Source organism: Aotus nancymaae, unplaced genomic scaffold, assembly GCF_030222135.1.
Source record: "Aotus nancymaae isolate 86718 unplaced genomic scaffold, 86718_ANA_hifiasm-v0.15.2.pri h1tg000029l, whole genome shotgun sequence".
Classification (NCBI taxonomy): Eukaryota; Metazoa; Chordata; class Mammalia; order Primates; family Aotidae; genus Aotus; species Aotus nancymaae.
The window spans coordinates 27,053,168-27,070,089 of NW_026988442.1; the positions used below are offsets into that span (position 1 = coordinate 27,053,168).

The 16,922-nt window shown below is 50.0% G+C and overlaps 1 protein-coding gene across 4 annotated transcripts in view; it reads right to left on the reverse strand.

Annotated features, from left to right (window-relative positions):
• Positions 1 to 16,922, reverse strand: part of SULF2 (sulfatase 2) — a 130,434-nt gene that overhangs the window by 83,237 nt on the left and 30,275 nt on the right. The window lies entirely within an intron of this gene.

The following is a 16,922-nucleotide window of genomic DNA, read 5'->3' on the forward strand; positions in this document are numbered from 1 at the left end:
GGTCCATTGCTGCACAGTGGGGCAGTCCTGTGCAGTCAGGGAGAACCCTGAGTCCCGAGTCTGCCTGGACACTCCTGCCGTCTAGGTCTGGAGTTTAGCGCTGAAGGTGACTATAAGTGACTGTAATGTCACTGTCCTATACTGTAATTGCATCTGTGCCTGCAGGACAGGTAAAAACCTGTTTATAAATGACCTGAGGCTGGAATCAAACTGTTTTACAAATTTTAAACAGAACATCGTTTTCGCAGGGTATTAATATACATTTTTTTTTCTTTTGGAAACCAACCACTATGTAAACTGAGGGAAGATTACACTTTGTTTTCTTTGGAATCTTCCTAAGAATTGTTTGCTTTTACTGAAATCTGGTCACGCCAACCTGGTGGCAAACCTTCTCCCTGAGTACTCCCTGGCTGAGGTGTCCTGCCATCATCAGCCACAAACCCTGCTGGCCTCTTGTCCACTTTTCTTCGAGCTTGGAACCCACTACCCTTCACCCCAAATCCAACCTATCAGCCTAGTACACCTCTCGTAGGTAGCTCTGGGACTACTCTGGCTGCTGGGGCTTCAGAGCTCTGAGTACTGATCATACCCTAGGCTTCAAGGTTTCAGCCATGCCTTTTTTTTTTTTGAGACAGAGTCTTGCTCTGTTGCCTAGGCTGGAGTGCAGTGGTGCGATCTTGGCTCATTGCAATCTCTGCCTCCCGGGTTCAAGCGATTCTCTTGTCTCAGCCTCCTGAGTAGCCCCCACACCCAGCTAATTTCTGTATTTTTAGTAGGGACGGGGTTTCACCATGTTGGCCAAGCTGGTCTTAAACTCCTGACCTCAAGTGATCCACCTGCCTCTGCACCCCAAAGTGCTGGGATTACAGGCATGAGCCACCTTGCCTGGCCATGCCTGCTCTTACTTCTCAACTAAGCTGTAAGCAGAGCAAGGCACTTAGGAAGAAAGGAAAGAAGGAAGGAAGCAAATGAACCTACATGGGGGCACTACTGTGTGCAGGTCACGGTCCCAAGAGGGCAAATGCCGTGTGCTCTGCTCAGTGCTGAATCCTCAGCATTGCTGCTATGTGTGACACACAGTGGGTACTCAACATAGGTGTGAAGAGTACATGCTCAGTTGTATGCTGTGGTTGGTATCCACTTAGTGATTTGATGGAAACATTCCATGGAAATCCTTTCTCTTCCTTCTATGGCCATCCTTGGTTTTTCCCCTTTTCCTTGCAGTTCTTAAGGTGTGCAGTGGGTTGAATGGTGCCCCTATCCCCTAAAGATATGACCATGTCCTAATTTCTGGAGTCTGTGAACATGACCATATTTAGAAAGAGGGTGATATGGTTTGGCTGTGTCCCCACCCAAATCTCATCTTGAATTGTGGCTCCCATAATTCCCATGTGTTGTGGGAAGGATCTGATGGGAGACAATTGAATCACAGGGGTGGTTCTCCCGATACTGTTCTCTTGGTAGTGAATAAGTTTCATGAGATCTATGGTTTTATAAAGGGTTTCCCCTTTTGCTTGGTTCTCATTCTCTCCAGCCACATGGAACTGTGAGTCCATTAAACCTCTTTTTCTTTATAAATTACATAGTCTCAGGTATGTCTTTATCAGCAGCATGAAAACAGACATCCAGGGGGTCTTTGCAGATGTAACTAAGTTGAGGGTCTTGAGATGAGATTTGTTCTAGATTCCCCGGTGGGCCCTACATCCAGTGACAAGTGTCCACATGGGAGACAAAGTGGAGAAGACGCACAGGCACAGAGGGGAAGGCCACATTCAAAGGAAAGCAGAGACTGGAGGAAGGCACGTACAAGCCAAGGAATAAGGAACTCCTGGGGTCCCCTGGGGCTGGAAGAGGCAAGGAAGGTTCTCCCCTGGAGCCCTCTGAGGAAGCACAGCCATGCTAACACCTTGATTTTGGACTTCCGGCCTCCAGAACTGTTGAGAGTCAATTTCTGGTGTTTTAAGCCACCCAGTTTGTGATCTGTTAGGACAGCAGTGGGAAACCGAAACAGGGTCTACCAGGCATGTGATCACTGTGATCCCACTCACCTAGCAACCCCCTAGAGATGGGAAAACAAGCATCAGACCCACTGCAGCCTCCTGCGATCTGGGGGAGGCCCTCTGCTCACCAATCAGCTCCTTCAACTTTGAATTTTCACCACCAATCAAGGCACCAAGGTCGTGCCCTTGAAGTCCAGGACTGTGCAATGGCCACTGTGGCATCTGTGTTAGCCGTACCCCCAGCCTGAGATGCTCTCACCCCTCTGATCACAGGGCTCCCTCTGCCTCCTTCAAGGTACTGATCAGACGCCACCTTCTTGGAGAGGCCTTCCCTGGTGTGTATTGAAACTGCCTCCCCTGGCCCTTAGCACTCTCCACTCTGCTTTCCTGCTCTGTGTCTCTCCACAGCAGTTACTGTCCTTGAACATGAGTCATTTTGATTTCACTTATTTGTATGTTGCTGCCTTCACCAGAGCACTCTGCAAGGGGAGGGCTCAGCCTACAGTAGTTCACTGCCTAGCACAGTGCCTGTCACATAATATGCTCAACAGATACCAGCTAAATTAACAACTAAAATCTCATCTTACACTCTTAGGTTTTCATATCTCAGGAGTCCAGACCAGTTGGTGTCCACAGATCTCTTTGTGTGTTGTTGGTGTCTTGTAGAGTGGATTTTTAAAAATTGATGTTAAATAGCATCACACAGAATACATGCTCTCCAGTTTGCTGCACTCCCCGGCACTCCCTACAGTCTTACACCACCCACACCCACTCTCATTACCTGCCTGACCCCTGAAAGTGTGTGTTGCAACCTTCTGATTGATTATTTATTTATTGAGACGGAGTCTCGCTCTATCATCAGGCTGGAGTGCAGTGGCGTGATCTCGGCTCACTGCAACCTCTGACTCCCAGATTCAAGCAATTCTCCTGCCTCAGCCTCCCGAGCAGCTGAGATTACAGGCACGTGCCACTATGCCCAGCTGATGTTTTGTATTTTTAGTAGAGATGGTGTTTCGCCATATTGGCCTGGTTGGTCTTGATCTCCTGACCTCGTGATCCACCTGCCTCGGCTTCTCAAAGTGCTGGGATTACAGGCGTGAGCCACCATGCCTGGCCTAACCTTCTGATTTTTCTAAGGAATTGAGAATGCTCCAACTGCTTCCTGGGGAAGAGGGCAGTCTTCTATGCCAACAGTCATCATTGTAATTAATAGTGGCGACTATCACTGGCTGAATGCTTATGGCTGGGCTGAAGACATTCATCGCTCAATTCTCCCAATGGCCCATTTTACAGAAGAGGCCCATTTTGCGCCTGGGGAATTGAATGACTGGCTAAGGCTGTGTGGCTGGGAAGGCAGTGAAGACTCAAACCCAGTAGAGGTGGGTGCTGAGTTTCACATTCATGAAATGTCCCAGTCACATGGGCGTGGTAAGTGTCTTGAGGAAGTGCAGCGAGGTCCCCATGCTCTTGGGCCACTCCTGGCTTCAGTTAAGCTCAGAATGGTCCCTTGGGACCCAGAAGGGGGTCACCCAGTGGTGACTTCATCAGGCACACCAGGTGGGGGTGGCACAGGGTCACATCACTAAACACCAGGGATGCTGGTGGTGTGAAAGGCCACTTGGCACTCCAGGAAGAGGGTGGCATTGCCTTAGATTAATTGCGTGGCCTGGTTTCCTTCTACTTAGGGCAAGTAACCTCAGCTTTTCCTTTAGGGTAGTGGAAATCCTCTTTTAAAAAACAAACAAACAACAAACAAAATTACAGCTGATTTTTAAAAAGTAAGTAATAGCACAAGTGGCACATAGATATATGATGAAAATTGTGAGGGAATGACTAGAATTTGGCAGTCACTGGCTTGGTACAACCCGGACGTGACATCCCTTGATGTGTGGCTTGGTACAATGCTGACATCCATTGATGTCATTTGGCTATAGAATAGACCCCGAGTGCCATACCACAGCCGAGCCCTGATGTCACCATCCCTCCAGCTCCTCCTGAAGACACTCCCTTTTCCTCTGGGTAATTGGGCAATCATCTTGGCCACCGTTCCTCCCATCTTTCAGTTCCTGCATCCAACCCACCTGCAAAGCCTGTTGCTCTCTCTCAACATAAACATCCACAATTGGACCCTTGCCATCTCCCCCATGGGCCAGGCGATCGTCCTTCCTCCCTGAAATCAGGTCAATTGCTTCCTGATTAAACTCCAGCCATTTCTTCCCCAAGGTGCAGCCAAAGTCTCCTCTCCTGACTCTCTCCGGGGCTCCCGCTCACTCGGAGAAGCTCAAGTCCTTATGGCCGTCCAGAGTGTGGTGGGACCCCATGCCTCTCCCTCCCTAACCCTGTCTCCCTCTCCACCCACTCTCTGCAGCCACAGGGGCCTCCCCGCTGTCCGCAGACTGACCAGGTGTGCTCCCATCCCAGAGCCTTCGCCCTGCTATTCCTTCTTCCTGGAATGCTTCTCCCCTGGAGACCCACATAGGTGTCCTCACCTGCTTCTTGTCTTTACTCAAAAGTTCCCTTCTCCGTGGAGCCTTCCCTGGCCCCCAATATTTTCTCTTCCCTTCCTTGCCTGACATTTTCAATCCTGCACTCATCATCTAACACGTGATATACTTTTACTTATTTATCTATTGATCCTGTTTGCTGTCCCCTGGGACATTTGATGGCTCCACAGCTCCAGCCCCAAAGCCTAGAACAGTGCCTGACATGCAGCAGGTGCATTTCTTAAGTGCATGAGTCCAGGACACCCCAAGTGGAATCAATCCTTTGCCCTCTGGACCAAAGGCTAAGGAGAAAGGACGAAGCAGCTGGTAGTGAGAGTTCAGCCTCTCTCCATCTCCAGAGCCTGCAGCAAGGACAAAAGCTGGCCACCCACCGACTGGTCAGACCCTTCTCCTGGAAGGGAACGCGGGGCAGGCTGCCACCTGATGAAATCGCCTGCAGTCCGCAGCCCCCAGTGCTGCCTTGGCAAACAGTGAACAGTCCGCAGAGCCATTTCTTGTTTTTAATGGGCTCAGATCCAGGGTCTCAAAATGCTTAGATCTCCTCCTCCTCATTCCAGAGGAAGCGAGCTGTGGGGGTGCTCTTGTCCAGCACTCACCCTCCCCAAATCAGCTGGCGGAGGAGCGCTGTGTCAATCTGAGAGTAAAGGACAGCAGTGCCCCGGAGTGACAGCAGCATCTGTGCAAAGACAGCGCTACGTGCTAAGCCTCCCCTCGGGGACAGTAACCTGCTTTATTAAAAGTGCCATAGCGACGAGGCTGTGTAAACCCACGTCTCTAACACAAAAACATATGATCTCATCCCCTTGCCTGGCCCCGGCCCTGATGCAGCAGGACAGCTCCCACGGGAGGGAAGGACCTCAGCGACGTGGCCACACAGCAATGAAAAGGCCACTTTTCAAGCCTTTCAATGAAGCCGGGCCAGCCAACCTCAACTTCTTTCGTCCAACATAAATCTAGGGACACGCAGACAAAAACAGACCTGGTTTCTTTCCATGACCAAACCTTCCCACCACCCTGGGCCGAGGGTGAGGTCACTCTGACACCTCTGTGACTCTGATGGACTGGAGAGGCCCCACCCCCATTCCCATCTGTTGGGACTTAAGTTTGGGGACCCGAACCACCTGACTGCCAGGATGCAGTTTCTCCCATGACACTCAAGAACTGCCCACCCATTCAGGATGGCTTTTTGGGGGCTTCTCTGTGCACCATTTGTGCTATCATTTGATATTTTTCTTTAACATGATTTAAGAAAAAACCTTTTAGTCTCAATCCAAGTTAACTACGTGGAGTTAGAGACTGAAGGTTCGAGTTGTATATTTTTTGATGCACCATCCAGTAAGTCCATAAGTGATAAAATCAGTGTTTTGCTGACCTGCCACAGATGACCACACTGCCAGTGCCATAGGAAATGCTGAATGAATTTGCTTTTTTAGAAGAAGGTCTAAGTCAGGGCAACCACTATCTAGGGGGACTTATCAAGGTGCCAGGGAGTTTTGGGATTTCAAACATGACTTTTTATTTTTTGGCCATTCCTGAGGCTTAGGTGGCTCATATCTGTTGGAGGCCTGTTTCAGCTGGGAGGAGGGGCACCCCACACCCCCCCCAGACAAACTCCTGCGGCCCCCAACTTGGGTGATTTTGATCAATAACTATGAGATGGTGCCTTCCTATGTCTAGTTTCTTAAAATGATTGATAGATAAATCAGAGTCTGTGATGGCAGGGTCTCCTAGGGAAAGCCTCAGAAGGAAGAATCAGGGGGAAAACAAAGGTGGGATCAGTCAACTCAGGACCTTGACTTAAATTCATATCTAACCACTGTTTCCTCTGCCTGGACTATTGCAGTAGACTCCTAAGCTGTTCTTCTATTCTCGATTTGGTGGCCAGAGGACTTTCTTTTGAGACCAGGTCTCACTCTGCTGCCCAGGCTGGAGTGTAGTAGTGGGATCACGGCTCACTGCAGCCTCCACATCCCCAGGTTCAGGTGATCCTCCCACTTACGCCTCCCGAATAGCTGGAACTACAGGTACACACGACTACACTCAGCTCATTTTTGTATTTTTTTGTATAGACAGGGTTTCACCATGTTTCCTGGGTTGGTCTTGAACTCCTGGGCTCAAGCAATCTTCCTGCCTTGGCCTCTCAAAGTGTCGGGATAACAGAACAGGCATGAGCAACCACGCCTTCCTGGCAAGACTCCTTAAAACAGTCAGTGAAATCATCATCTTCCTTTGCTCAAACTCTTCCAGTGGCTGCCCGCCCCACTCAGAGTTAAAGCCAAAGTACCCTCTGTCCTGCGAGGCCCTCGGTGATCTGACGCTCACTTGCCCCAGCTACAACTCCTACCACACACACTCAAGCTTCCTCTACTCCAGTCATGTTGACCTCCTTGTTGTTCCTTGAACATGCCAAGCGTGCTCCTGCCTCAGGACCTTTGCGCCTGCCACACCTCAGCCCAGACTTGGTCCCTCATTGCATTCAGGTCCCTGCAAATATCACCTTCTCAGCAAGGCTTTCTCTGGACTGTGCTGGTTAGAATCATACCATCCCCTTCCTTCTTGCCTTTTGCTGCTCCTCCTGGTGCTTCTGTGTGAGTATATGAAGAGGAAACATTCTTAGGGGGCATGCAGACTGCAGATGGTGCCTTTGGGGGTGAGTGGTGTATGTGGTGCATGGGGAGTCAAGGCTATCTCTGCTTTGTATTACTTGGATAAAGTTTTGCTTGTGTAATTTTGTGGATTGATTGTTTTGGGACGGAGTCTCCCTCTGTCATCCAGGTTAGAGTACAGTGGTTCGATCTCAGTTCACTGCAGCCTCCGCCTCCTGGGTTCAAGCGATTCTCTTGCCTCAGCCTTGCAAGCAGCTGGGACTACAGGCAGGCACAACCATGCCCAGCTAACTTTTTTTTTGTATTTTTAGTAGAGACAGGGTTTCACCATGTTGGCCAGGATGGACTTGAACTCTTGAAGAAATAAAAACTAAATAAAAAAAATGGAGCAAGACGGCCACAGGCTTCTAGAACAATGGGAGAGGGCAGGATTTGGCACCTGGCATTCCTACACGGGTCTGTAGGCCTGTCTGTGTGCTGTCCCTACGTGAAGTGGGGCCTAGAATTTGGGGGAAGAGGGCCCACATGGGCTTTCTACAGATGACCCAGAAACATAGGACACTCTGCTGTGGTCACATGTCACTACTTCACTCTCCCTGGGGCCAGTCTGCTGCTCTTTCCTTGAGGACAGGGACCTTAAGGTCCACCTGGCATGGGGCAGGCTGAGGACGAAGGGGGCACAACACACCCCTCTCCAGGCCACACCCCTCTCCAGGCCACACCCCTCTCCTCATTCCTCTCTTACCTATTTAGTTTTTTATGTTAAAAGGGTTCAGCTGCTACAAATGAATATGTATGTGTGTATAATGCACACACAAACACATGCACACACACTTTGGTCCTAGACTGAATCACCAGGACCCTTCTCTTCTGTAGACTTTGGGTAACCAAAGAGCACTGAACTGAGAGACTAAGAATGAGGTATGAGCTGCCTTAAATCACCGACTTTCTTTAAGCCTCAGTTTCCCCTTCTGTAAAAACACAGCCCATAGGTAACTTTAGGTAGAAGGTTTGACTATGAAATTCTAGGATAGATTCTAGAACCTATCTCTATGTCACCATACCCAATAGGATGAAAGGGTTTTGAGTCAGAAGGCCTGATTTCAAATCTTGATTTTTGCCACTTCCCATTAACCAGGTACCTTGTGCAAATGATTTAACCACCCTGCACCTCAGTTTTCCCATCTGCAAAGCAAGAAGAGTAACAGTGCCTCCTTCTTAGGGTTGTTCTGAGTTTTGAGAGAAAAAAATTTATGCATATATATATATATATATATATATAAATGGTTTTTAGTTCAATGCTTGGCATATGGAAAGCACTTAATGCATGTTGGCATTTATTTAATTTGAGACAGAGTTTCACTCTTGTCATCCAGGCTGGAGTACAGTGGTGTGATCTCAGCTCACTGCAACCTCTGCCTCCCAGATTCAAGCGATTCTCCTGCCTCAGCCTCCCGAGTAGCTGGAGTTACAGGCACCCACCACCATGCCTGGATAGTCTTTTGTATTTTTAGTAGAGACAGGGTTTCACCGTGTTGGCCAGGCTGTCCTTGAACTCCTGGCCTCAAGTGATCCACCTGCCTTGGCCTCCTAAAGTGCTGGGGCCACTGCGCCTGGCTGCACGTCAGCTTTTAAACAAGTATCTTCCTACACAGAGTTCAAAAACAGAGTCCCTCTAGACTAAATCTTGTCTGCAGGTGTGTTTGATTTAGGTCTGCCCAAAAGGAAAGGACTTTAAAAATTGAATAACCTTTTTCTTAAATTGCGAGATTTCATATCAATTCAGCTTTCTGGCTTTGCTTGAAAAATGCAAAGATCTGGCCTTGATGGGTCCACAGTGGGCTGGACCCGAGTAGTGAAGGCCCACTTTAGAAGATCCCACTCTGGTCCTCCACGGCCCTACCACGCATACTCCCTCCTTGGCAGCCGCTGCCTAGCCCTGTGGGCATGGAGTTTGCAATCCTTAGTCGATTCTATTCCAAGTGAAGGGACCAGCTAAATAAATCTGCAAAGGGAATGCTCTACTGGGGCACAGAGACCTGCAGAGAACAGGCATTAGGTGGGGAAGAGAGGGGTCAAGTACAAGTTGGAACAGAGCCTTGACCTGGACAGGTCGGCAGGGGGATGGGCTATGAGCTCGAGCCACAGGTGGGGAAGAACCTGTGTCCCGCACTGTCCTCTGGCCACTGGTGCCCACCTACCAGGCTGGAACTCATTCGGCAGCCCTCTCCTGGCCCTCAAGTATCCCTGGAATGTCGGCAAGGCTGACATTCAGCTTGTGAGCTCCCTGCGTGCCTGAGGCAACACCTGCTGAAGGGATGCAGCGGGCTGGGCCCCATCAGACCTGACCAACTGTCCCAGAGTAGCTGGGCCCCATCAGACCTGACCAACTGTCCCAGAGTAGCTGGGCCCCATCAGACCTGACCAACTGTCCCAGAGTAGCTGGGCCCCATCAGACCTGACCAACTGTCCCAGAGTAGCTGGGCCCCATCAGACCTGACCAACTGTCCCAGAGTAGCTCTGTCTCCAGCAGAGGGGGAAAGGCCTGGGGCACAAACGGGAGAAATCAGCAGAAATCAGCAGTGGCACGTGGGCAAAGGGAATCTCTTATTTTTCACCTAGTCACATGCTCGCTGCTGCTGGTGGCAACTCTTGCCACGCCTGTAACTCAATCCAGAATCATTACACTGGATTCCTGGGACCTGTTGCTGCGAGGAGGCTGTTTTCCTTTTGCTGGTGCAAAGGTGAACGGTTCCCGACTTTTGGACATTACAAAATAAAGTCAAGTGTTATTGCTGGTTTCAGCTACGAAAAGCCAAGGCTCCAAATTGGTTCCTAAACCCAAAATCAATTAAGCAGATGTTGAGGAGGCAGGACTGAGATTCTATTAATAAGCATCGGGTTGTCAGACTATGCAGTTCATTTTTTTTCCTTTGCTTTCTGCTGCCTCTGGTTGCAGAAGTTCCTGGGAGAAAATTCTGCTATGGTCACTGTCAACTATAGCAGGGAGATGACACTTGGGTGTAATTAACAGGGCTCTGCAATCATCGGTCATTTCCTCTCTGAGAAGTTCCACCCAGAAATATTCCTCTAACTCAAAATGCTGCAATCCACCTCCCATGGCGGGGACATTTATTCAATGGGGCAGAGCTTCCAAGGCCTTTTCCTCACTTTTCAGAAGGGGCTACACAGAGCTGCCACCCAGCCACAGGCCTAGTGGGTGATGTTTGCAAAGCAGCTTAATGTCCACCCTTCCCCACATCTCCCAATCTGTTCCTCCTGCCCCCGCCTTCCCATCTCTGTAAATGGCACTGCCATCTGCCCAACGGCTCAGCCAAAAACCCAGGAGTCATCCCCGATTCCTCTTTCCTCATCCGCCCACTCACAATCCATCAAGCAAGCCCTGCCGACCTTCCAAGCAGCACCGGAATCCACCCACCTCTTTCCCTCTGCAGCTCCCCGCCCTGCTCCACGCCATCGGTATCTCCCACCTGGACCACGTGACCACCACCTGATCTCCCTGCTTCCACTCCCCTCCCTGGCCACCTCTTCACCTACAACCAGGGTGTGCTTCTGAGAACAGGAGTCACGCATAGCTGACCTGCTCAGAACATTCTGGGGACCTTCCATCACCTTGCAATCAAACCCAGACCCTGCTGCTCGGCCTGCTGGGCCCTGTCTGCTCTCTGCCCCATTCCCCATCTTTCTCCCCTTCATTCGCAGGTCCTGCTGGCCTCCTCTAAGGTCCTGGCAAACCTGTTCTGCCACAGGGCTCTTGTACGTGCTGCGCTTCTGCCTGCAGTGCTCCTGCCTTGGGATTCCACATGACGCAGGTCTCTCCGCCATCCAGCCACACAGCCACATGGCCACGCTATTTGCTCTGGTGGGGAGAGCTGCCCTCACTGGGACCCTTGTTCCTGATTTCTGGTGCGGCTGAGACCCTGGGCTGCCCACCAATATCTTTCTCCTTCTTCCTCCGATCAGGCCCTGACTTTAGTTTCAATGGATCCAGTTAGGAAATATTTCCCAGATTCCCTTGTGGCCAAAGACGTGCCACAAGCCTGCCTTTGGCCTTCCAGCCCAGCAGGAGATGAGAGAAAGAAGAAAGTCAGGTTGGAGGACAGATGCCTCCATCTTCCTCTCTGTGGCACCAATGGAGTGTGACAGCTCTCGTGGGGTGGCCCTCTGTGTCTCTGGGTTCCAGTAACCTCTTGTCCCACTGCTACTAATTAGCATGGAGCACTGCATTATCTCTAGTGCAACCAGCCTCACACTTGCTCACACTTTAGCAAAAACACGCTTAAACCCTCTATGAAGAATTCAAATTTGCATGTGCTTTATAAGTCTTGCTGAGATCATGCGGCTAAGTAAGTTCTATTCGTGTTGCATGTGACTTCTGAGATGTTTTTTTTTTCTTTTTCCTGCCCTTCTGCTTCCTTCTTCTTGTGGCCTAGAATATGTCTGTGATAGCTGGAGCTGCGCAGCTGTTCGAAACCACAAGGTGACTTCACAGACAGAAGCCACACAGTAAGTATGATGGACAGAAAGGCGGAGATGGAGCTTGGGTCCCTGATAACCTTGTAGCCACCAAACCAGCCCTAGACTGCCTACCTCCAGATGTTTTGATAATTCTATCTTGTTTAAGCCACTGTTATTTTATGTTTTCTTTCACAAACAGCCAAACCTAATCCTGATACACTTAACTTCCAGAATTCAAGCCATCTTCCCAAATGTTACTGAATTGAAAAAAAAAATCAACTTACAGGAAGGTGCTTGGCAAGCTGAACACCAGTGTGGGTCCAAATGAGCCTCTCTTCTTCCTGAGATAACCCGCATCCATGTTTTCACTTCTCTAGTGATCAGCGGCAGGAATGCCAGGAGGTGGGATCTCAGGGAGGCTGAGCTGGAAGTTACCACCGATCTGGCAGCTGGAATCTGGGCATGTTGTCCTGGCTTCCAGCCATTTGGCCCCTACAGAGAGTATCTGAGCCTGCAACGTGGAGTCGATCTCCTAGCTATCAGTCTGTGGCACAGGGTGTGGTTTCCTTGTGTTCACAGATGGAAAGTGGAAAACAGGAGGCCCGCCAGACCTCTGCCACGCCTTTCTTTCAAAAACCTGCCTCTCCCACCGGACAGCTCTCCAGGCTGGATCCCTCCAACTTTCAGGATCAGAGACCCCTCTGAGAGTCTGGGGAGGGTCTCAGATTCAGTAAAGCACAAACAAGCACACAGTTTGCATACAATGCCCACCCTCCCCTCCTCTAAGCCCACCCAGGCCTGGGTCTCTCTCCTCAGCATCTGACTGACGTGGCTGCCTACTGGACAGTTCCTGCTGGCTTTTCACAGGTACCTGCAGCTTCCCAGGTCCAGAACTGAGCTTGTAACCCTAGCTTTCCCCAGCTCTGTACACAGAAAATCCATTCTCACAGTTTTTCAGGCCACAACCTTGGAGTCCTTCTCAACTCTTCTTTCCCGTCCACATCAGTTCCATCAGCACTTGCATCAGCTCTACCTTTGAAATATGAGCAGCACCTACGACTTTCGTCACTCTGGCCTGAGCCACCATCATCTCACGCCTGGACCATTGCAACAGACTCTTCACTGGGCCCATCTCATGCGTGGACTGTTGCAGTAGACTCCTTACTGCGGAAGACCCTGCTCTCATGACACCTCTTCAGTCTCATGACCCTCTCCAAGAGGGGTCCTATGAAGACACAACTCAGATGATGCCCCTCCTCTGCTCAATGACCTCTACTGGCATCCATCATCACTCAGAAAGCCAAAATCCTTCTTCCATTCAAAGGCTCGTGCCCTGCACGGTCCATCCAACCTCCACCTCCGCATTACTGCTCACTCTTCCTGCCGCCCTTGTGCACACTGCTCTGGCCTCTTTGCTGCTCTGAGCCTGCTGGGACAGCATCTGCCTCAGGGCCTTTGCACATACTGTTCCCTCTGCCTGGAGTGCTCTTCCTCAGGGATGTCCGTGACTGGTTTCCTTACCTCCTTTGCTCAGATGTCCCCTTCCCAGTGAGACTACCCTACATAAAATCCCAGCAACTCTTTTCTCCACCTTTGTCCTCCTGGTTGATTGCCCCTCCTGGCTTTATTCTCCTCCTCACTTTCTGCTCTCTTATGTACTATAGACTTAATGTGTCTGGAACTTGCTGTATCCCAATCCCAGTCCTCATAATTTAAGCGGAGTTGGCCCCAGTCCTGGCTCCAGGAATGTGCATGTGACTCCGTCTGGCTAACCATAGTGTTCCATTCCCCTGAATCTGGTTGACCAGATGTCCCAGACAGTGTCAGACCAAAAAGACTCAATCTGGGGACTTACTAGCACTCCCAGGTGAGAGCAGCCCTCTTTCCACAGGGATGGCTTGCACCTATATGGTGTTCACATATGTCTAGCAATGCCAGGAACGCTGCCTGGACAGCCAGCCTGAGAGTGAAGCTAACCTGGAGGAAAGCTGAGACCAGGGAGATGGAGGGACAGAGGCCATCCAGAGACAAAGCTTCTGGATCCAGCCACACCTGAAGCTCAGTGTATACTTGGACTTATTTATACGAGTCCAATAAAGTCCCCTTTTTGTTTCCTCAGTCCTGCTTGAGTTGGGTTTATGTCACTCATAACTGAGAGAATCTAGACTGATAGAGAGTGGCTGTGACACAAGCGTTTTTAACATCCAGTGGAAGCTGGTTCCCATGGCACTTCTGCAGGCCCCAAAAGCACCACTCAGCTGCCTTTTGCCAGCAATGATGGTGCAACTCTGTTCCTCAGCAGAGGCAGTAACAGAAGAACCCATGGCAAACCTAATTGACAAGGATCACTCAAATTCTGGGGTATGTCACCATGCCAGGCTCATGTACCTGGCAAAGTGTGCGCTAGGTCACCTGCACAAGCATGAGCAGCACCCACCCCACTGTGTCGGCTGGGACAAGACTCTACAGTAATGTTGCTGTTCACTGCCATGTCTTGCTCTGTCACCCAGGCTGAAGTGCAGTGACACGATCTTGGCTTACTGCAACCTCCGCCTCCCAGGTTCAAGCGATTCTCCTGCCTCAGCCTCCCAAGTAGCTGGGATTACAGGCACCTGCCACCATGCCTGGCTAATTTTTATATTTTAGTAGACACGAGGTTTCACCATGTTGGCCAGGCTGGCCTCCAACTCCTGACCTCAGGTGATCCAACTGCCTCAGCCTCCCAAAGTGCTGGAATTACAGGCATGAGCCACCGTGCCTGGCCTTCATGTCATTTTGACATGTAACGCTTGTACAGACAAACAGTACTCTGTGGCACTGGCCCAGGCTGCTCTAACAGAGGATGGCTTTAACAACCCGAGTGAGAACAGACTGTCACACATAGGACAGGTGCCAGGTATTCCGTCCTCACAAGAATGCCAGGAAGACAGATCATCATCTCTACTTTATAGATGAGTAAACTGAGGCACAGAGAAGGCAAGTCTCTCCCAAGAACACACAGTCAGTGGTAGAGTGAGGCTTTGAATCCAGTGTCTTAGGAGACAGCTCTCACCCTAGCAACTTTACAGGAAGCATTTTCATTTAAAGATGTTCTGAAAGGCTGGGTGCAGTGGCTCACACCTGTAATCCCAGGGAGGATTTGGGAGGCCGATGGGGACGGATTGCCTGGGCTCAGGAGTTTGTGGCCAGCCTGAGCAACATGGCAAAACCCCATCTTTACAAAAAAAAAAAAAAAAAAAAAAAAAACCTAAAAATTAGCTGGGTGTGACGGTGTGCACTGGTAGTCCCATCTACTTCAGGGGCTGAGGTGACAGGATTGCTTAAGCCGAGGAGGTTGAGGCTGCAGTGAGCAGTGATCACGCCAGCCTGAGTGACAGAGCAAGACCCTGTCTCAAAAAATATACATAATAAATACAAATAAAGATGTTCTGAAAGGCAAATAATTCTTCTGAAATGCAAACATCAGGCTGCGCGGTGGCTTACGCCTGTGATCCCAGCACTTTGGGAGGCCAAGGCAGGCGGATTACCTGAGGCTGGGAGTTCGAAACCAGCCTGGCCAACATGGTGAAACCTCATCTCTACTAAAAAATACAAAAAAATTAGCTGGGCGTGGTGGTGGCGCACCTGTAATCCCAGCCACCTGGGAGGCTGAGGCAGGAGAATCAAGTGAACTCAGGAGGTGGAGGTTGCAGTAAACCAAGATTGCGCCACTTCACTCCAGCCTGGGCAACAGAGCGAGACTCTGTCTCAAAAAATAAAAAAAAAGAAAAGAAAAAGAAAAAAAGAAACGCAAACATTGCATCCAGTCTCGTGGGGCACACTTCAAATCTAATATTGGAAAGGGCCACTAAAAGCCACCTATCTTTGCCTGGTGTGAACACTCAGGAAAATGAGCAGTGGGGAATCTGCCCAAATATTCTGGGGCTTGGAGTCTGGCTGTGCCCTTAACCCCCTGACACAAGAGCCACCACCACGTGGTGCCCATGTAAGTGGGGCCCCTACATTAAAAGCTTGAGAAAGTTCGTCTTTTTTCTAGTCTCTATTCTGCTGATTGGGTCAAGAAGAATGTCTCGGTAGGCGCTACTTCATCTTTAACGCCTCTTCCGAAACTGCCCATCACCTTCATTACAGCAAAGACACACCGGCTTCATGGGAGGCAGCATCTTGCTGAAATTTAAAAACACTGGTTTTCGCTGTGTTTAGTTTGGCAGTGATCTTTTACTGAAGGCAATGGGTATTGGTTTTTCCTTTACAGTCAGAATTTAGAGGTTCCTTTTAAAATAATATTTAAGCTTCAAAAATAAGTCCAGTTAAAGAAATTCTCAGGTCACAGATCAGAACTGGGATGCTGCAGAAATTCTCCTGCTCCAGGCCAGAACCATGTCTTAATCCTCTTGGTGTCTCGGAGCCTGTTGGAGCCCCAGAGGCTCCCCAGAGGTTGGCTCAAATTAAGCCAGTAAACCCTGGCAGAGCCCACAGATTCTACAGTGTCCCTGAACAAAGGATATCTGTGAACAAGACCACCTCCACGTGCCTCTCCCTCTCTTATTCTTTTCGAGCAGAAGCCCAGCAAAAGTCAGCTGGTCTCCGAGGGCCATCGAAACACAGGGATATCCCCAACTACTTTGCTGATAATGTAGGCCACTCACGGACTAGTATGGCCCTAGAAGCAGTTCCCCTGGGCATTTGATACCTCAGGGAGTCAGATGCATGCAGGGAAAGGAAAATCGAATATACGTGGTACAGCCCTGACTCCGCAATCCTGCAATAAGGAAACAGAACAAGCCCCTCGTCTTGTGTGCCTGGCACCAGTCCTCCCAACCAGACCCTAATGAGGATGGAAGGCTGTTTGCTGCCCTGGGAGTGGAAGGATCCTGGGATTATCTCAGTCGAGAAGTCTCCAGCCCAGAGGACTGTCAGAACTGCTGCATGGATGAGCAGAAAATAGCAAATGATAAATTTTTTAGGACCACCCGCTGTGTGCCAGTTGTAGCAGACTGTGAGATAATGTATTGGGCTTTTTTGGGACATGCATTATTGATCTGGGTCTGTCTAGTGGTTTATAAAAAGCCTGTCATGCCCCTCCCATGACCACCTTCCCATCCCTCACCTCCTGGAGGAAGCTCAGCCTCCTTTAAAACCCAGTGCTGCTTCACCGGATCAGTGCTGCTGGTGGAAGAGGTCTGGCTTCTCTGTAGAGGTCAAGACTTGTAGGCTCTGATCTATACAGTGTAATGCTACTGGGCAAGAGCTGACAGAGGCCACTGAACACCGGGGGCTCTAAACCCACCACATCTACCTCCTGGAATTTATCCTTGAGAAGCACTCCCTTG